Source organism: Hemicordylus capensis, chromosome 1, assembly GCF_027244095.1.
Source record: "Hemicordylus capensis ecotype Gifberg chromosome 1, rHemCap1.1.pri, whole genome shotgun sequence".
Lineage (NCBI taxonomy): Eukaryota > Metazoa > Chordata > Lepidosauria > Squamata > Cordylidae > Hemicordylus > Hemicordylus capensis.
Window position 1 is genome coordinate 227,022,395 of NC_069657.1, and position 21,493 is coordinate 227,043,887.

General features: G+C 42.0%; 1 protein-coding gene across 7 annotated transcripts in view; it reads left to right on the plus strand.

The window, feature by feature from the left end:
- Window positions 1–21,493, plus strand: part of LOC128339312 (endogenous retroviral envelope protein HEMO-like) — a 163,645-nt gene that overhangs the window by 70,131 nt on the left and 72,021 nt on the right. For 3 of the 7 annotated variants that reach the window (XR_008312983.1, XR_008312979.1, XR_008312975.1), the window contains one exon: window positions 13,386–15,597. The gene's annotated coding sequence lies outside the window, so the exon portion shown is untranslated. The remainder of the gene's footprint in view (window positions 1–13,385; window positions 15,598–21,493) is intronic. The other 4 variants (XR_008312978.1, XR_008312977.1, XR_008312974.1 and 1 more) reach the window with 2 other exon arrangements.

Consider the following 21,493-nt stretch of genomic DNA (forward strand, 5'->3'; position numbering starts at 1 on the left):
ACCTTTTAGGATCAACCATCAACGGTAAAGGATCCAGCAGTCAAGAAATACGCCGCAGACTAGCACTTGGTAGGGTTGCAATGAATGCCTTGGAAAGGATGTTTAGATGCCGTGACGTGTCTATATCCACAAAGATTAGAATCCTTCGGACAATGGTTTTTCACGTGACACTCTATGGATGCGAAAGCTGGACTTTGAAGAAGAAAGATAGAAAAGCATTGACGCTTTTAAACTTTGGTGCTGGAGAAGACGTTTGAGAATACTATGGACAGCTAGGGAAACAAACAAATGCAGCCTAGAACAAAACAATTCAGAATTTTCACTTGAGGCACAAATGACCAGGCTCAAACTATCATACTTCGGACACATTATGCAAAGACCCAGCTCCCTTGAGAAGTCCATAATGCTGGGGAAAGTTGAAGGAAGGAGAAGAAGAGGACGACCAGCAGCAAGGTGGATGGACTCGATTACGACAGCAATGAATGCACCAATGAGAGTCATTAAAGGCCAAGTTGAAGACAGGTCATCCTGGAGAGAATCTATCTATGTGGTTGCGAAGAGTTGACAGCTACTTGATGGCACTTAATCAATCAATCAATCATTAGCCCATCATACTATCCTTAGACAATAGTTCTATAATACATAACAATAAGTAGAATAGAATATATTTTAGGTAACTATAAATGGTTCAAGCAACTCAGAAAGCCTGTTTAGCCTATGGCTGCAATAAAAGAACTACTGTTACAACCCAGAAAGCCAGGACTATAGGTACATCTGTTGTTTTTGTAATCCTACAGAGTTCTATATTTGCAGCCCCCAATATTATCTGTTTAGCATTTAGCCGTTTTATGTGACATGATAACAGACCTTCAGATGACTGAAAACTGCTACACTATTTCTGAATTCTTGAGCTACATGAGGCTGCCCCCTGAATAACACAATGTAGGCATTGTATTTTTGAGGGAGGAATAATGGCCAAGTTCCAAAGAACCATGTGACTAGTTCCACACACCCAAGAAGTGGGCACGTTCTCAAAAAGTAGCCCCCTGGACTTCCGGTGGGCTCTTCCGGCTGAAATGGCGGCTTCCCCGTGTGCTCCGTGGGCCCCCACCTGCATCCTAAAAATCCGGTCCTTTAATGAGCTCGTTAAGTACTGATTATCACCTTCAGAGAAAGCTCACATCTGTAGCTACCTATTTCGCATATCAGATGGCTTGCTGAAGCTCCAGCCCCTGCTATATTTGACTTCAAACAAGGGACTATCGAGCAACAGGTCCTCCTCGCTTCTCCCTCCCCCTCCAGCCGAATCTTTCTTATCTCCTCTTCCCTCCTTATCTCCTGGGACACAGAGACTGTTATCATTGCCATTGTTATTCTGCTTCCTGAGAGAGTTGGTTGGCATCCCTGGCTGTTTCTGAGAGAGCGGGAAGGTGCAGATTTGCATACTTGGAGAGACGGAGGAAGGAGGGCCGCACCACTTGGCAGAATAACAGTTGTGGGATTTGAGGTGGAGGAGATCAAGTAAAGCTCCTTTGCTGTCTCAAAATTAGTCTTTGGAGCGGGGTGGGTGGGATCCTCTCCTGTCTTTGCTTTTTCTCCTGAATAACTCCTTGAGAGGTGAGAGCCCAACGGAAGAGGACAAAAAGAGAAGGATCATTTGCCATTGTTTTAAGTGGGCAATATAGAATTACGGAGGAGGAATTGGCTTAGTCTACAAATTTAAATATCTAAAGCAGGTTACAATAAATCATCAACACCCTCCCCTCAGCCATTCTTAATAGTAGAGCAAGAAGAGGACAGAAGGAAAGAGGGCGGCAACCTGGAGTCAAGAAGTAAACGTAAGGGAGTCCCCAAAAGTGGAACTAAAGCAGTCCCCAAGATGTCAAGCTCAGACAGCACGGCTGAGGAAGGGGTAGATACCAAAGCCCTCTTCTCCCTTCTTTAGGGAGTGGCAAGTGACACCAAAAGCATAAAAATGGGTCAGGAGGCGATTAAGGCAGAGATAGGTGAAATCCGGACCTCCATGGAACAGCTCACTTCCAGGGTACAAGAAACTGAGGAACGCATCTCAGCAGTAGAGGATAGAGCCTCCATTATGGAGGCCTCTCCTACAAACCAATCATGAACTGGCATCTTTTAGAGATAAGCTGATTGATCTGGAGGGTCGCAACCGAAGAAATAATCTGCGTTTAGTGGGGGTGAAAGAAGGCTCAGGAGACCGCAACATGATTGACTTTGTCACCACTTTACTACATCAAGCCTTGGACCACCCCAATGACTACAAACTTGAGACTGAGAGAGCTCATAGAGCCCTGGGGTCCACCCCAGCAGGAGGTGCTCCACCTCGGGCCATCATTTTCAAACTGCTGAGATTTACAACCAAAGAAGTTCTCTTAGCAAGGGCCAGAGAGAAAGGTTCTCTTTGATGGGGCCCAGATAACAGTCGGATCTATCTATTTCATGATTTCCCAAAGGCAGTCGTGGATCAAAGGAAGAAATTTCAACGCTGCAGGATTTGGGCTGGAGAAAAGAATGTAACCTGCTTTTTCAAATATCCTGCCATTCTTTGCTGCATCCAGGAAGGCAGAATGCATTGCTAAAGCGACCCGGCCCAAGCTAAAGCTTTCCTGTGGAGTTTGCAAGCAAACGGCTGACTCTTATTTACATAGGGTTTCTCGCAAGCAATCTTTCCTTTCTCTCTTTACAAGGAGTCTGATGTGTCCTATTTCTTCTCAAGTTTGAGATGCTGGTTTTTCTTTCTTCCTCTTAGGCTTAAAGTGCTAACTTTGAGTATCGTTCGGGTGTGTGCTGGAGGCTCCAAGGGAGCTTATGCAATGTTCAATAGGTCAAGGGCTGCTGAATACCCAGGAGTGGTCAACCAATATCCTGCCATGAGCATAATGTTCAATCTTATGTTTTTCACCTCTGGGCGGGGAGAGACTTGTTCTTTTGGTAATATCTGGACATTGTGTGTGCATGTACAGTCGAGCAGGGGTCTTTCCAAGACTGCTTCTGTGAAGATGCAAGTCACTAACCCTGGAGATTCGGCTGCTGTCGGGCCTTTCGACGATGATGGCAAGAACAGAGACTACTCCTGGATAACTACTGGCCTTTGCAGAGAGTGGGCGGAAGCTAGAGCGATAGATCACTAGGAGGGTGAAGTTGATTCCAAGTTTGGAGTTGTTGTATGTTAGTGTCGTACTGGATGTGGGATGGGGGTGGGTGGGTAGTAACTGGGAATTTGCCCCATAGCTGGCCCTTCTGGAAAATCTAATAATGTTTTCCTCACTTTTCTTTAGCTTCTATCCCCCAATTCTCTCCTTTTTGCTATTTTTCATTTCCCCACTCTACTGTCTCATAACCACCTTTCTCACCATTGCTTTCACACCTACAAATGCTAGAATGGCTAACCCGACATACATTGTGTTTTACAAGAGCTCGAATCAAGTGTTTTCTATTCTGTTTTCTAATATACTTATGTTGAGTTTTGATGAAGACCTGTTTTGGATGGTATACAAGGACCCCCTCCCCCCCGCTGATGCACTGGAATGGAACTTCCCGAATGAGACTTGTCCTCTGGCATTAGCTGTGGGACTCCAGGTCATGGGCCTTAATGATTCAAGATCGGGAAGGGTGAGCCTGCGAATGAGACCAGCTGGGTCTAGAATATTAAGTGCTAGGGCTATAGATTCTCGGGCACTGTATGTCCTTAAAATATGAATTTTAAGGACATACATTAATACATACAGGACATATGAATTTAATTACTTTCAATGTTATGGGACTAGGAACACCACAAAAAAGAACCCAAATTCTTAGGTATTTAAAGAGACAAAATGTAGATGTGGCCTTCCTACAAGAAACACATATGGCAGCAAAAGACATTCACAGGCTTAAACGGAGCTGGGTGGGCCATGTTTTGGGGGCGGGGTCCTCTTCAAAGTCAAGAGGGGTGGCAATCCTAGTACATAAGTGCATCATGTTCAACCCCCTTAATGTAGAGGCAGACCCCCTAGGAAGATTTATCATTGTGGAAGCCCAGATTGAGCCAAAAACCATCCTTTTGGTTAATGTATATGCCCCCAATGAAGATTGCCCCTCTTTTTTACAGCTTTACATGCTAAGCTTCTTGCAAGGGAGAACAGTAACTTAATTTAAGGAGGAGACTTCAACGAGGTTCTGAATCCTCTAATAGCAATAGCAATAGCACTTACATTTATATACCGCTCTATAGCTGGAAGCTCTCTAAGCGGTTTACAATGATTTAGCATATTGCCCCCCAACATTCTGGGTACTCATTTTACCGACCTCGGAAGGATGGAAGGCTGAGTCAACCTTGAGCCTCTTGGTCAGGATCAATCTTGTAACCTTCTGATTACAGGGCGGCAGTTTTACCACTGCACCACCAGGGGCTCTGCTCTAATGCAGGGATCCTCAACGTTGGGCCCCCAGATGTTCTTGGACTTCAACTCCCATAATCCCCAGCCAAAGCCACTGGGCCTGGGGATTATGGGAGTTGAAGTCCAAGAACATCTGGGGGCCCAACGTTGAGGATCCCTGCCCTAATGGACAGGAGCACAGGGCATTCTGTGTTATCTAAATCTCGTGTTCTGTTAAATAGTTTTATGAAGGACCTTAGCCTCTACAATGTATGGAGATTACTACACCCCAAAGACAGGGACTTTACTTTCTTATCAAAACCCCATAAGACAAGCTCTAGGATTGACTTCTGGCTCTTGTCCCCAATTTTGGGGAAACAGGTAATTGCATGTGATATTGGCCCACTCATTATCTTGGACCATGCACCTGTGGTGTTAAAAATACAATTGACAGACAGTGGAGACCAGAAGCAGAAACATTGGAGACTAAATACATCCCTGTTAAAGGACCCCAAATTCATTACAATGATTGGATCTGAAATTCAAGAGTTTTTGAAGTTTAGTAGAAAACCTGAGACTAGCTTGGCACTTCTTTGGGATACCCTTAAGGCTTACTTACGAGGGAGAATTTTAGCCTTTGCCTCATATTTTAAAAAGGAACAGCTCAAGAACATTAAAGAATGGGAAGAGAAACTCAAAGCGGCTTGGTTGGAATACAATACCAGCCCAGCCCCTCGTTCCTACTCTAGTCTCCTGAAGCTACAATATGAAGTGAATCTATTACATGCCAGGCAGGCTGACTTCCTTCTAGCTTGCTCCAGGCAAACGTACTGGGAATCAGGAGAAAAAGCTGGCAAACTGCTGGCCTTTAGAATCAAACAAATACAAAATCGTTCCCATATAGCAGGCATCAAAGACAGTAATGGGCATTTACATACTGATAATAAGGCAATTAATGCAGCATTTGAAAATTTTTACTTAGCACTATACAATCATATCCCCTCCTATGGGTGTGAAGAGATCCAACTTCCTAGATAAAATTCAGATTCCGACCCTCACTGATACACAAGCCACACATCTTGCCGTACCCATATCCTTGGCTGAAATCCAGGAAGCAATTAAAAAAATTAAACCTGGAAAGGCTCCAGGCGAGGATGGGTACCCGTCTGATTGGTACAAAACATTCTCTGATAACCTAGCCCCACTACTGGCTGAGGTGGCCACCGAAGCTGCAAATACACATGAATTGCCTAAAACGATGTATGTAGCAAATGTGTCTCTTATACCAAAACCACAAAGGGACTTGCAACAATGTGAAAATTATAGACCAATATCATTACTGAATGTTGATGTCAAAATCTTTGCTACAATCTTGGCAACCCGTCTTAATAGCTGTGTACATACAATTATACATCTAGGACAGGTTGGCTTTATCCCTAAGCGGCAGAGAGCAGATAATATACGTTTGGTTCATAATCTTATCCACATTACATCCCGTAGGACTGACCAGGCTCTGCTGCTGTCCCTTGACGCTGAAAAGGCCTTTGATAAAGTACATAGAGACTTCCTCTTGGCAACTCTTGAGAAATTTAGATTCCCTACCTCTTTCGTAAATTGGGTGCGGACAATCTATAAAATGCCTTCAGCAAGGATCAATACTAACGGCCAACAGACGGGACCCATCTCCCTTCAGTGTGGGGTCAGACAGGGCTGTCCCTTATCTCCATTGCTCTTCGGCTTGGCCCTTGAACCTCTGGCTTGCTCAGTGAGGCAAAATGCAGGTATTAAGGGGATCGAGGTAGATGGACAAGAACATAAAATTGCATTATATGCAGATGACACCCTCTTGTTTCTTTCCAAACCACAGGAATCCGTTCCTAAACTTTCCCCCTTGCTCCCCCCTCTTTCCTCTCTGTTGAAGCAGCGAGTAGCTGCTGAGCTTAGAAACAGAACACAGGCATCATGATTTTAGCAAAATGCAATCATCCCTTCCTCTGAATTATAGTCCTCGGGGACCGAATCAGGGAGTACCTTTGAGCATAGTGATGCTCCACAATTTTACCAGCTCTTGAGCAGAACAATTGCAAAATTGTTTGGTAAACATATGAGCCTTCTGAGGGCCACAGTATTACTCCTGACAGTACCTAGTCATTCTGCTCTTCCTGTGCTCAGTTTTCCCCATACTGATTCCAGCCCTTAAGAATACTCTGCAACGGGGTGCAAGACGTCTCTTTGCGCTTCGATACACAGGAACCCATTGCCCTCTCGTTCCGGCCTTATCTTTGATAGTCTTAGCCAGTTTGGTCTTCAAGTCCTAGGTCCTTCTTTCCACGTAGGCTGAGCTTTGAGGATGATGAGGGGTATGAAATTGCAGTTTTACCCCAAGAGCTTTACAAACTGTCTGGATGACCTGTACTTCACTCGACAACAAGCTCTCCTCTATGATTAGAGTGCTGTATTTCATTCAATAACAAGCTCTCCCTTGCTACTGCTGAGATTAGTGGGCACGACATGAAGAAAAACAAAAAGAGGATTAGATCTCCTTTAGAGGGGCAGCCTGACAGGCAAAAGAAGAAGCTGAAAAACTTAAAGATTGATCAATATTTAACGACTTTGTGAAATGTAAGTACTGACCTACCTTTGGAAAATAGATACTCAGAGCTAATTGATTTGTGTGAAAACATTACAGCTGAGCAGACACACGACACGCTTTCTCTGCGTAGTAACGAACTGTCTACTGATTTACTAAATTTGCCAACAGCTGAAGGTTCTCCAGCTCTGCAGGAATTTTTAAGGACTTATAAGCATATTAATAATAATAATTATTATTATTATTATTATTATTATTATTATTATTAACACAGGCAGGAATCTTTGACCAACTCTCCAGAGGTGAAGCGGGTTCCTTTGAAGCACTGTCCTGTGGACAGTGACACTCTTTTAAAAGCTTACAATATTTCAGCTGAGTCGTTCCTTTTCGTTTTAAAGAAACTGTCAGCTCTGGAAACCTCTTTAGCCAAGGTCATAAGTCTCTTAATTCCTAAAGACACTCGTGGCAAGCAACAAGATTCAAGGAAGCGGATGGAAGTTGACAAACAATTTTCAAGTTTAGTCCCAGAGAAGGAAACTGTTCAACTTAGGTCTTCTGGGGGAGGGAGTTCAAATTTTTCAGAAAGAGTGCTGCAGACAAAGATGGTGCCCCTCTCAATAGTATGGACCCCCCTAAATAGTAACCACTGGATGAATAAATATTATGCAAGGATTTTGCTGAGTAAGCTGTTGCATTTTAACATTTCACAAGTGGATCTTCTACCTTATCAAAGGCTTCCTAGGGCCACTCAGGGAAGAAAACCTGGATTTACTGAAGGGGGAGGGGCTTAGCTCTGATGGTGGATGGACGTGTTTTCCTCAGCTCCCCCACTTCTCATCATTGTAACTGTTATTTTTTCCTTTTTTAGTCCCTATCTTTATAGCATTGATTTTATTTTATTTAAATACTTTTTTATACCTTTTAATCCCTGGGCAAATGTTTTAGTTGTTTGGTTTTTTGCTAATTGTGTTTTACTGCTCAAATCTCTCATACATTATGACGAGGAAGAAGAGAGCTCATCTCAGTCCTGCAGCTGGCAATGTGGAGGAGGATCACCATCCTAAACCATCTTGGATGGATGAATTTTTACTTACTAAAGTAAGTGCCTCCCATATACCAGCTTCGTTGAATAGATTCAGTCCATTGGAGTCTTCAGTTGACCCAGATTCAGAGCCTAATGAGAGGGCTGCTACGGCTTCTCGTCAGACTGATATAGCTCAAGCTCAAGCTTCACAAGACATTGGAAATCTAAATGCCACCCTCTCTCAGTTCTGTAATCTTACTGCAAATACCCTTAAACATGTGCTGCAAAACCTGCATTCTCTTGAAAAGAAACTGGACTCTTTATCTTTGTTTTGTAAACAAAAATTCTCCAGACAAAGTTATTCCCCCCAAAAATGCAATTGTGCCTTTACATCAAGGGCTCCTCCCATGCAAATGGGAACAAAAGAATTTGTCTTTGCATCTCCTCAGAAATGTATTAACAAGTCTTGTTATGTTTTGCAATCAAATTGTATCACGCTTCTGATTTCTAGAATTCCCATAAATTACTCTAAATGGCATCACAAGGAAGCCATACTTCGCTCTTTGAGACTTTTAACACACTCTTCCATTTCATATCAGGATGTAGTCCATTACAACTATCTACCTGATTTTAATTCTTATCAAAGGATTAAAACTGCCAGGTTTCCTTCGATGTTGCTTCGCTCAAACCTAGGCTAGATATGGCATTAGAACTCAAAGATGTTTCATTGATCTCCAGCCAATGCCTCTCTATGCACAGAAGATCAAAGAGAGAGCAAAAAAGACCAATTTATGTCATGCAAGATTATATTCATGTCTCGGTGCAGCTAATAGCCTGAATCCTGCAAATGATTCGCTTATCATTATTGACTCTCAAGGACATTCCACTCCCTTTGAGTCTTCACAGCTGGCTGAGCTTAAACAAGGAAGGCAAGAGCTGCTCACCTGTCTGGCTACAGCTGCAACTAATTCTTTTAGACCTAAGGACTCTCCCGAGCTCATTGATATGATCTCCTCTGAATTACATGAGAGTTCTTTACCATTGACTGAGACAGTGGATTATTTGGCTCCGCTGGGAAACAACACAGAGAAAAATGCCTTGGTTTCAATTCCTGTTTCAACTCAGACAATTAATGATCCCTCTATTCATTCTAAAGAGCTGTATTCACCTTGTATCTCACATTCTTCTCATGTCTCTAAATATAGCTCAGAGGTACTGAAGCTGGTTGATATAGCCATTCAAGAGAATGCTCTGATGGAGAAAAACAGGTGGGCAGGCATGCTCAGTGATCCACGCTTTGATGCTTTACTGTCCACCTTGGACCCTACCCATATGTCCTCCACTAACAATCCTATGGAGAGTTCGGATGTTCTGGTCTCTCAAGGGGATTCCAATCCTCTCTGTGATCTGCCAGTTGACACTACACAGGAATCTTTATCAAGACCCCTTGTTGTGCTGGACTTGCCATCGGCTACTAACTGCGAATCCTTACGAAGATCCCCTCCTGTGCTGGAGAGTGCTAATGCTCTGGACAAAGAGTGCCCTCACTCTAGACAAAATTGACTTGTGGGGTTCACGGTGTAACTCAGGGTGCTTTCCTGGAACGTGGCCAGTTGGAAACACAAGATCTGTGATTCAGATTTCCGCTCCTTTATAAGCAGTTTTGATATTCTTTTCCTACAGGAATCATGGATTATTGGTAACATCTCTTTGTCTGGTTTTTTGGTGCACTCTTTAGATGCAGTACCAGGTAGAGGAAAGGGTAGGCCAAAGGGGTGGGGGTTGGCAATTCTTACTTCCACCATGCTCAGGGGTAAAGTGTCCCTAATTGGGCAATTGGATTTGCTAGCCCTTGCCGTACTTATTAGCCTGAAAACGTTTAATATAATAGCAATTTCTGTTTATGTACCTCCTGTTGGTTCCTGTACAAATATAGACGAGATATGGCATAAATTAGAGGCCTTTATAGCTTCTATTCGAGCAGCTTTTTTGGGGACTTCTGTGATAATTGCTGGTGACTTTAATGCTCGTTTGGGTTCTGATAACGACACTCTCTGTAATAAATTTCATTACCAACCTGTCGATATCCCTATTCCATTGCCCTTGCTTACAAGGTACTCTAAGGACCCCAGGTCTAATACCAGTGGTTTCCATCTCCTGTCCCTATGCCATAAGGAGGATCTCCATCTCCTTAATGGCTCCGTTATAACAGATTTTCCTGCTGAATTCTCCCATTGGTCTGGTTCCAATCCTTCTTTGATTGATTATATGGCTATCTCACGTAATTTGGCTTCGTTTGTCAGCTTTTTTCGGGTGGTCCCTCGCCCGGAAAGTGACCATTCTCCTTTTGAGCTATGCTTATGGTCGACTGGCTCAATCCATTTGGTGAATTGGAGCATGGGCCCCTCAGAGCTAAATGGGCAGAAGAATGCGCCTTTCGTTTCTCTGCAATACTGAATTCAGACAAAGCTAGCGGTTTGCGAGAAGCGATATTAGCCCCACATACCATTCAGGAGAGGGATTCTACTCTCTCCATCTATCATGGTATTTTGGCTCTTTTACTTCCTGTGCTGGTTAAATCTCAATCTCATTCTAGTAATCACCTCAAGGCTCCATCTAAGCCGTGGTTCGATCTTGACTGCCTGAATGCAAAAAGGGATTTGGTAAGGATCTTTAAAAGCCATGTTGCTGATCCCTCGTTAATCTCTAAGCAGGAGATCTAAAAAAAAAAAAAAAAAATCACAATACAAACAGCTAATTAGAGATAAGAAATTTAAAGCCGCCAGAGAAAACTGGGCCAAATTAATTGAGGCGGCTAGATCAAAGAACCAAGTTATCTTCTGGAGGCTGATCTCACCCATAATGGGCAAAGCTTTGTCCTCCCCTCTTATTGTATCTCAGCTGCTGCCTGGGAAGAGCATTTTCGTTCCCTCTATAAAAGGGTTAGTGGGATGGATTTTAATATCATCAACGAATTAAATAATACTGTGATTCCCAGTTGGGACCCTGTATCGTGCCCCGAAGTCGAAAGGCTTATTAAATCTTTTCCTAGAGGCAAGGCCCCGGGAAGCGACTTTATTACTATTGATGTGCTGCGCTCTAATCTTGATTGGTGGGTACCCCTGCTTGCTTCTCTCTTTTCTTACATCGACTCTACGGCTAATATCCCCCGTGATTGGGGTGTAGCCATTATTATACTCATTTATAAAAAGGGCAACAGAGATGACCCTAAAAATTATCGCCCAATCAGCCTTCTAAATGTGATTAGTAAGATCTATGCTAAACATCTATTTTATAAATTGGTGGATTGGATTGAAACAAATGATTTTCTGGCCCCGGAGCAGGCTGGCTTTCCAGCAGGCCAGTCTACCCTGGAGCACGCCTTCACTCTACAACTCTTATCTGAAAAATATTATAGTAAGCCAGCTTCCGGACTTTATGTCACCTTTATTGATCTTAAATCCGCATTCAATCTTATATCCCGTGAAAAGCTTTGGCGTAAACTGTGGGATATCTCGATAGACAAAAGGTTGCTATTATTGATTTCCTCCTTGTATGAAGGTGCCTTTCTGAAAGTTCGCTGCAATGCACTAGGGTCCCTTTTGACTGCGATACCTACATACAGGGGCGTGAGGCAGGGTTGCATCCTGGCTCCCTTATTATTTAATCTATACATTAACTCGGTGGTCTCCTTTGTATCTATAACTTCTACGCATCCTCCCAAAATAGCAAATAAACATGTATCTCCCTTTCTTTTATATGCAGATGATATGGCAATCATGTCCCAAACCCCAATTGGTTTGAGACGTACTTTGGGTCTCCTCTCAAAATTTTGCTCCCAAGAGTCCATTGAGATTAATTATGGAAAAACCAAAGTCCTAGTCTTTGCCAAACGACCTAGGCAATATTGTTGGTCCATCAATGGCCACAGGATTGCACAGGTCAACTCCTTCAAATATCTAGGAGTGGTTTTTCAGTCATCAGGTTCACGCAATGCCCACCTCAAATCCACATTGCTGATGGCACAGTCAACCACGAACCTTATTACCTCTTTCCATTTCTCAAAGGGGGCTTCTTACATCCCCGCTGCAGTTAAACTGTTTGTATCTAAAGTCCACTCCCAAGTGCTGTACGGAGCCCAAATAGGACCTGTCAGCAACTTTATGGCTTTAGAAATCCTGCAGTCTAAATTTCTGAGATCTATATTGTTAGTCCCCCGATGCGTGCCCAATGCTGCGCTTAGATGAGAGGTGGGTATGATTAGATTGGAAACTTGCTATTGGAGGACTATCATATTATTTTGGTTAAAATTTGTCTTCTCTTGCGTAGGACTGGCCCCCCTTATTAAGACTGATTGTTTCCAATTTAAGTGGCAGACCCAAATTGCTGACAAATTGGCTCACTATGGTTTCTCTCAGGATGAGATTATAAAATTGGGATATGATCGTGCCAGGATTGAGATTAAACAACGTATCATGGACATGGAACTGCAGGAAGAAGTCGCTTCTCTGCCTAAGAATATCTTTCTAGGGGATCAAATCTTCAATACTAAACCAGCTAGCAATCTAAGTCTAGTTACCTTCCCCAAATTTAGACGTGCTCTGACGCTCGCCCGTCTTAATGCACTTCCATCTGCTGTCATGGAGGGAAGATTTAAAGGTACCCCTTTTTCTGCTCGACTTTGCCCTTGCGGGTCTGGTCAAGTGGAGACAATTGCGCATGCCATACTTTATTGTAACTTATACAGGGACACCCGCTTAAGATTAGTGTCCCCTTTGTTGCAATGTTTTCCCGGGCACTTGGATGACTTCTATTTGAAGTACTTATTGTCCAGTTCTGATGATAACCTAATCATCAAAATGGCAAGGTATTGTCATATCATTTGCACCATCTGCTCAGGTTTTCAATAATGTTCTGTTGTTGTTTTTTTCTTCCCTTCTCCTGTGATTCCTGTTTCATGATTGCAATGGAGGGTGCTCTGCTTAATAAGGTTTTCAGTCAGACCTATTTGGAGTTCACCATAACTGTTCTAATTTTAACTTGGTACTATTGTGTTATAATCTGTCCGTTTTATTATGCTGAGTCTCTTTTCTTATATGTAAGCATGTAAGTATGTATGTTTTAGCTATGCACTGGTCCATGACCGTAATAAAGGACTGACTGACTGGCCTGCCCTGGCCAGATGCCCTACCCTATGTGCTCTTATCTATAAGAAATACTCCAAATCGAAAACATGGATTAGCACCCCATGAAATTGTGATGGGAAGGCCACTAAGGGTGGGAGTCGAACCCAGGGGTAAAGTTAGTACAGGACAGCTTGGTCCAGCTAGACCAAGATATTGTACAGTTTTGTGTAAACCTGCCTAAAGTGTTTATGTCTCTCCACTCACAGGTAAAAGAGGCTCATATACCTCCAAGCACTGAGGCTTGTCATCTTTGAAACCTGGTGTCATGCCTCTGTCCTCAGATAGTGAAGAGGAAGGGAAAGCTGGCAGTCCACCAGCAGCTGCAGGGGAACCTGAAGGGCAGAGTCCGGCTGTCAGCCCACAGCAGATACCTGAGGCAGGTCCAGTCGAAGCTTCAGGACAAACGGAACCATCAGAGATAGCATAGACAGGGAATGGAGAGCAGGACACTGAGGTAAACGGTGAAGCACCTTTGCATGCTCGCGAGAGAAGACTGATGAGACGCAGAGAACAGGTGGAAGAACTCAGGAGAAGTAGACGCCTGCTCCACAAGCCAGATCAATCCTGAATCTGTATCAGCTGGCCAAAGGTGGAGAGCAATTAAGCCCGGCTATAAATCAAGTCCGAAAGCTGCAGCTAAACGCTGATAGCAACACGTCTCTTTTTCCTGGGTATGTCATCACATGCCTGTCCATGCCAAAGGGGGGTTACCCATGATCCCTATTCCTTTAAATAGTACTGAACTGTCTGCTTATGATTATGCTACATGGGGAACGAAGCCAAATACCACCTGCGCAGATATGCAAGATGAGACTTGTTTGTGCCTCTATGTGCAGCCTAAGGAAGGAGAGTTTTGTTTCCAGTGTAATGGCACAGGTTATCCAGTGAGAAATAGCTCCTGTGAAGTCACCTTTGTAAAGAATGGGGCTAACATAAACGACTCTTACAAACCAAATGTCATTCCTTTTGATTACTCCATTCAAGGCTATTATGAACAGATAGCCCTCTACATCCAAACCTGCAACACAGGATATATGGCCCTGGTGGGACACTCTTTTGTATGTGGCAATAGAACCTACAGGACTTTACCTCCAAACTGGTCTGGAAGATCTTATGTAGCCCAGTTATGGCCTACAGTTACAATTACCCAACACTATCCTAAAGAAGGAATGCGAAATCAGCGGGATTTGGGCTCTGCCCAAGATATAGTGGGCAACAGAACCCCTTTAACAGTGGCTGATGCAATAGGATGGTCCTTCCTCCCACCGGTAGGAGTGGCCAGAGTTGGAGGTGCTGTTATTAGGCTCCAGGCAGTAGTGGAGGTTTTGGTCAATGAAACAGGAGAAGCCTTTCTTTCTTTGGCAAAGGAACAAAGGAAGATTAGGCAAATGACCCTGCAAAATAGATTGGCTTTGGACTACTTCTTGGCTTCTAAGGGTGGTGTTTGTGCCCTTGTAGGGAAAGAATGTTGTATATATATTCCTGACAACTTTGATGAAACCTTTGACCATATGCAGAAGACCCAACAAGTGGTCTATGTACCCCCAGATCACACTGGGGATACTTGGTCTCGGTTCATGGTCTTGGCTGCCAGATTCGGGAGCCCGGGGAAGGAAAAAATTAGCAGTTTGTTTTATTATCCTAATTTCCATTGCTTTATTATTATTATTATTATTATTAACGTTTATATCCCGCTCTTCCTCCAATGAGCCCAGAGCGGTGTACTACATACTTGAGTTTCTTTTTCACAACAACCCTGTGAAGTAGGTTAGGCTGAGAGGATGTGACTGGCCCAGAGTCACCCAGCTAGTTTCATGGCTGAATGGGGATTTGAACCCGGGTCTCCCCGGTCCTAGTCCAGCACTCTAACCACTACACCACGCTGGCTTTTATATGTTGGGGTCATGTTATTGAAATGCTGTATGCAAACTCTAAACAGATCTGATGCTATTTATGCCTGCCTCACTCAAGCTGAACTGCACGAAATTCCTACCAAGTTGCGCAAACATGAGGCATGCCTTCAGATGTGTGAAGTGCAAAAGTGAGGCTTAATGTATTCACATGGAGCCTCAAAGGCGGGGAATGATGAAGAAAAACTTTATTTGGGTCTCGTTTGGGCCTAGTCAAACATCTAGGCAAGGCCTGTAAGTTTGGATTTCAGTGCTGCTGAAGGGTTGCTATGGTAACACAATGTATCATTGTGCTGTTTGGAGGGAATTGAAGGAGATGGGATGACATAAGAACTGCTGGCAAATGGTGATTGGTGCACACTCTCAATATAGTCTGATGTCTGACCTTTAAAATAATTGGGTAACTGGTTATGTTGTATGCCCCTGATTGGGGGGAAATTTATTGCATAATGTTGAAATGTTATTCTATTATGATTGTTTCAGACTGTGTGCTGTAAGCCCCTAATTGGTGAGCCTATGTTTGCATTAAGATATGTAAATGTTTAAAGCACTTTTGCCAAGTCTACTGGGTGTGCAGGCACCCGGCATGTTGTGATAATAAATCCTGAACCTGATGGATGGTGTGGCCTCCACTCATGGATGGTGTGGCCTCCACACTCATGGATGGTGTGGCCTCCACTCATTCAAACAAACCCCTGGAGATTTCTCCACAATGCTTTATCAAGTATCCAAAGCAGGACATGCTTCAGGGCCTTACTGAAAAAACTAAGCATGGCTAAATGTTAGAAATGGGGCTCAGTAACACCCCAAGGATAAACTGTAGAGACAGAAAATGGCTTGAATGACTAACAGCCTGAATTTCCAGAAAAAATCTAACTTCTAGGAGGGTATATCTCTGGTCTGGCCTCAGTTGTGCCGACTGTTTTTAGGTCACCATTTTATTTGTATTCTACTGTATTTTAATTGCTTCTGACAGTTATTGTAAGCTGCCTTGTGTTGTGGAAATATATGCCTAATGCACCTGCGTAGTAGTCTCCCAGGTCAAATTCTTGTTGCATTTCTATACTGTGTTTTTGTGCTGAGACTCCAGGGGTGGTGAAGTACAAATTAAAAACAAAATAATGAAACAACCAAAGGATTCCATTCAACACACATGCACAGTTAGCATTGTTGTGTATTTGGAAGTTGATCTTCTTCCTCTCTCCCTCCCACCTGAAACATGGAAATAGTCTTCTGTCGTTACCACCTGTTATTTATGGCTCATTTTATTGTTTGTCTCCCCCAGCTCCTAAGCAGCAATGGCTACATCTCTCTGCAAAGGCCAAAACACCACATGTGTTTTGCACCAATTTCATCAGCATTTTAATTAATTTTCCAGGCCACACAGTTTTATTTTATGTATTTTGCTGTCCAACCAGAAAGATGAGATTTCCTAAAATGTCACTATATTCTGTCTGTTTGTAAATAAAATTAGACAACAGGTACTAGTTTCCTCATAGCCGGTACAGGTTGTGAGTAGGGGGTTCAAACTCACTCTGTACAGTATTGGTAGATAGTGTTAGGTATAGTTTTAATGTCAATTGTGCTTATTGTATTATGTTCACACGCTTGTTTTCTTTTGTTCAACCTGTATTGGGGTTGTTTGCTGGTCTGTGACTGTATACACAAAAGGATTGGTTTCTGTCATGCCTGATTTGATCCTTAGTGAAACCTTATTACATCAAAGAACCCCGGCAAGTTATTATCCAAACCCAAAATTTCCACCAAAGCCAAAGAAGGAAGGAAGGAAGAAATCAGAAATTGAAATGTAAAGACATGCATTGGAATTGTAAGAGCTAGACATGGTTAGGGGCTTACACCTGCCCAGTAGGAGTTGTGAACTTCTTTTTTAAACAGACTATCATGCCATATCACTAGTAGTTTATGAAACTTTCCTCAGTAGCATTAGGGGGCTACTTTTTGAGAACATGCCCACTTCTTGGGCGTGTGGAACTAGTCACATGGTTCTTTGCAACCTAGCCATTATTCCTCCCTCAAAAATACAATGCCTACATTGTGTTATTCAGGGGGCAGCCTCATGTAGCTCAAGAATTCAGAAATAGTGTAGCAGTTTTCAGTCATCTGAAGGTCTGTTATCATGTCACATAAAACGGCTAAATGCTAAACAGATAATATTGGGGGCTGCAAATATAGAACTCTATAAGATTACAAAAACAACAGATGTACTCATAGTCCTGGCTTTCTGAGTTTCTTGAACCATTTATAATTTGCTAAAGTATATTATATTTATTTATTGTTATGTTTTATAGAACTATTGTCTAAGAATAGTATGATGGGCTAATGATTGATTGATGGATCAAGTGCCATCAAGTTGGTGTCGACTCTTAGCAGCCACATAGATAGATTCTCTCCAGGATGACCTGTCTTCAACTTGGCCTTGAAGGTCTCTCAGTGGTGCATTCATTGCTGTCGTAATCGAATCATCCTTGCTGCTGGTCATCCTCTTCTTCTCTTTCCTTCAACTTTCCCCAGCATTATGGACTTCTCAAGGGAGCTGGGTTTTCGCATAATGTTTCCAAAGTATGATAGTTTGAGCCTGGTCATTTGTGCCTCGAGTGAAAATTCTGGATTGTTTTGTTCTAGGATCCATTTGTTTCTTTTCCTGGTTATCCAGAATATCCTCAAAAGTCTTCTCCAGCACCAAAGTTCAAAAGCGTCAATGCTTTTCTTCCAAGTCCAGCTTTCACATCCATAGAATGTCATGGGGAAAACCATTGTCTGAAGGATTCTAATCTTTGTAGATATAGACATGTCACGGCATCTAAACATCCTTTCCAAGGCATTCATTGCAACCCTACCAAGTGCTAGTCTGCGGCGTACTTCTTGACTGCTGGATCCTTTACCGTTGATGGTTGATCCTAAAAGGCAGAAGCTATCCACCACTTCAATGTCTTGTGCTTGGCCCCATCCAGGACTTAAAGCTCTTTCCCTGTCTCCTTGGTCCACTCCCCAGCAGCCACCCCTCATGCTAGCACAGCCGAGAGGTATCACTGGGACTCGGGAGGAGGAGCCTCCTTGCCAGGCTTCCAGGTTTGCGTCCCTCCCTCCCACGCACCTCCTGGCTTTTGCACCCCATCCCCGGACCTCGACGCTGCCTGCTTTGCAGTGGCAACACAAGATCCATATTGTCTTAGAGTCGGGCTGATTTGCCGCCCCTCTGAGTTGGCGCCCCTCTGATTTGCTGCCATAGGAAAGTGCCTACTTTGCCTATCCATTCATCCACCCCTGCATCTACTGATAAACTGAAGGGTTGACATACTGCAAAAGGAGAGACATGATCTGCTACCACAAGAGAAGTTTCACAAGAGAAATTAATAAGAGAAGCTTATTAGATGACTAAGAAGGATAGTTATTGATTGTCACAAAATCTAAAATCAGAATTCAAAACTAGGTTGATCTAAGCAATCTCTTCTTGCCAAAAGGAGCTATTATATTGCAACACCATATCATATGAATTAGAGAACCTTTAGCAACATCACAGCATCAATATAAGGGAGAAAGCAGTGATATGTTTATGAAATAAACATTATGGTATCCAATAGGTGGAGAAGGCCAGCGGGGCTTCGCCTGCCAGCCATCCTCCTCCCCGCCGGCCGCCCTCCACCTCTGGCTGGAACGTTCCACAAGGTATCCCCACACATTCTGGCTTAGAGAAATAATTATATATATTGTCAGCATGGACTAAGAATTAAAAATGAGTGAGCACTGTACTGTTGTTTCCTTGAACATGAGAGGTTTGGGTGATCCAATCAAAAGGGCCAGGATATCTAAACATATTAAATCCTTTAACCTAGTTGTGGTCTTTTTGCAAGAGACTTATAAGATAGATGGTATTGCTGATAGCTATTTTTGAAAACAGTTTTCTGCTCAAGGGACAAACAAAGCAAGAGGGGTTGGTATTTTATTTAAAGCTGACATTGATCTTGTTATTGAATATTTTTTTTGAAAGATAAAGATGGAAGATTTATTTTTATTAAGGGGAAGTTGCACAATAAGGATATTACTTGCGCCTCTATTTATGCTCCAAATCAGAGACAGATTGACTTCCTTCAGAAAACAAGGAGGAAAATGAAAATGTTTGCTGGTACTAAGATAGTGTTGGGCGGGAGACTTTAATATTGATGCCACTAAGTCATCTAACGAGAATAAATCAAGATCTTTACAATATAAGGAACAAGCCTCACTATCATTAAACTTTCCAAGATTGATGCATAAATATGAACTTATAGATTCTTGGTGAATGCTTAATCCCTCTGCAAAAAGTTTTACCTTTTTTTCATGAAGACACCAATCTTATTCTAGGTTGCCATATATGGGCACCTAAAACTTTGTTAACTCATTTTCATTTCATAAAATTTCATAAGGGAGAAATTGGACCTATTATTTTTTTGGATCAAGCCCCAGTGATCTTTAAATTCAAATTATTTATTTACTTATTTATATCTATATAATACATTTCTATACCACCCAAAACGCAAGTTCTCTGGACGGTTTACAAACAATAAAGGCAGCCAATAAAAGATTAAAACATTTCAAAAATTAAAATTAAAAAGTTAAAATTATTAAAACATAATTAAAACACAATTAAAACAGTATCTACTTAGAGGAGAACATTTTATTCTCCCTGGTTTGGTGTTTTAAACCTAGATTACTTGTGGAGTGGGTGGCAAAGCAACAATTGGCCCAAACATTAAGAATTTCTTTTAATGGAAATGATAAGGAGCATACATCACTAGTAATGAAATGGGATGTGATGAAAGCTGTTATTAGAGGGGAGTGCATTAATCCGATGAGAAAGATTAAAAAAGAATCAACACAAATGAGTGATAAACTAGAGTTGGGTTTAAACACTTATTGGCAATATTTAACAGAACAGGGTATGTTAATACCTTTAAGCAATAGAGAAGAAAAGGAAGGAGCTCATGGTTTTGGAAACGACAAAAATTTCTACTCAACCCATTTATGTAAAACAAAGTTATTATGAATATGATAATAAAATTACAAGATGGTTAGCCTATAAATTAAAGAAAGTTAAGGAGAAGAGGCTTATAAAAGTAATAAAGGATGGTAAAGTTTGAACCATCACTAATACTAAAGATATCAGTGATCAGTTTGTTAAGTTCTTTGAACAATTATATAATTCTCATAACCCAACACAAGGGGAAATTCTTAACTACTTAGATAAGATTAGTACCCCACAATTAACTCCAGAGGAATCAAAATTTTGGATGCAGCATTTACTGAGGCAGAAGTGCTTGAGGTTTTTAAAACCATTCAGAATTACAAATCTCCAGGACCAGATGGTTTGATAGGGGAATTTTTTAGGGAATTTAAAGAAGTTATTATACCTGAGTTTGTAATTTTAATTAATGTTCTACGTCAGGGAGCGTGTTTCCCACCCTCGTGGTATAACTCAAAAAATAACATTAATTCTTCAGATAGGTAGAGATTTACCAGGAAGTCAGCTCTTATAGACCAATTTTGCTACTTAATGTTGATTATAAATTATATACTAAATTGTTGGCAAATTGACTTAAATTAATTAGTTATAAAATTGTTCATATAGATCAATCTGGATTCATTCCTAGGAGAAATATATTTAATTCTATAAGAAATATATTTCTCCACTAACACTTTTATTAACATATCTGGATAGTGGGGAAGATCAATATGGATTGGCTTATTTGAAGATGTTGAAGGGAAAGAATTTTTATAGAATAAGAGACATCCATAGAAATAAGAGGTTATTTAAGAAGGTTGAGATTGAACAACAAACAGGATGTCAAATACCATGGCTAGTTTGGTTTCAAATTAGATCTATATTGATGGATAGTAGCATTGATAGTTCAGCTACCCGATCACTTACAATTTTTGAGAAATTTGAGGAATGGACAGAGAAGCAAGATGGCGTTCTGCTGGGAAGCACCTGGCAATTTGGCTGCCAGGGCTTTCCGCTCCCGTTTGGTCTAATTATCTTTCATCGGTTAGATGAAGATCAGAATGTGTGCAGGGCTTGTTCCCCACCACCCCAGGGTGGGAGTCCGGGGAGATTCCAGGCTTGAAAAAGCCTGGAGGACCCTGGATGAACCCTCAGGAGAGACCTTTCTGCATTAAGCATTAGGCTGAACGGAGACAGGCTTAACATCATGCCTTCTGAAGAACAACTTGCTATTTATCTATTTTTTTCTTTCCTATCAAATCTCTGAGATGACCATGGCTTTTGAGCTTGCAAGATCTTTGCCATTTCTTTTTACTTTTTCTTGCCTCCCCTTTTTTTGTCTGTATTACTTTTGAGCCTCCTACTGACTTTGCCAGAGGTAATTATGTAAATGGCATTAAGAAGA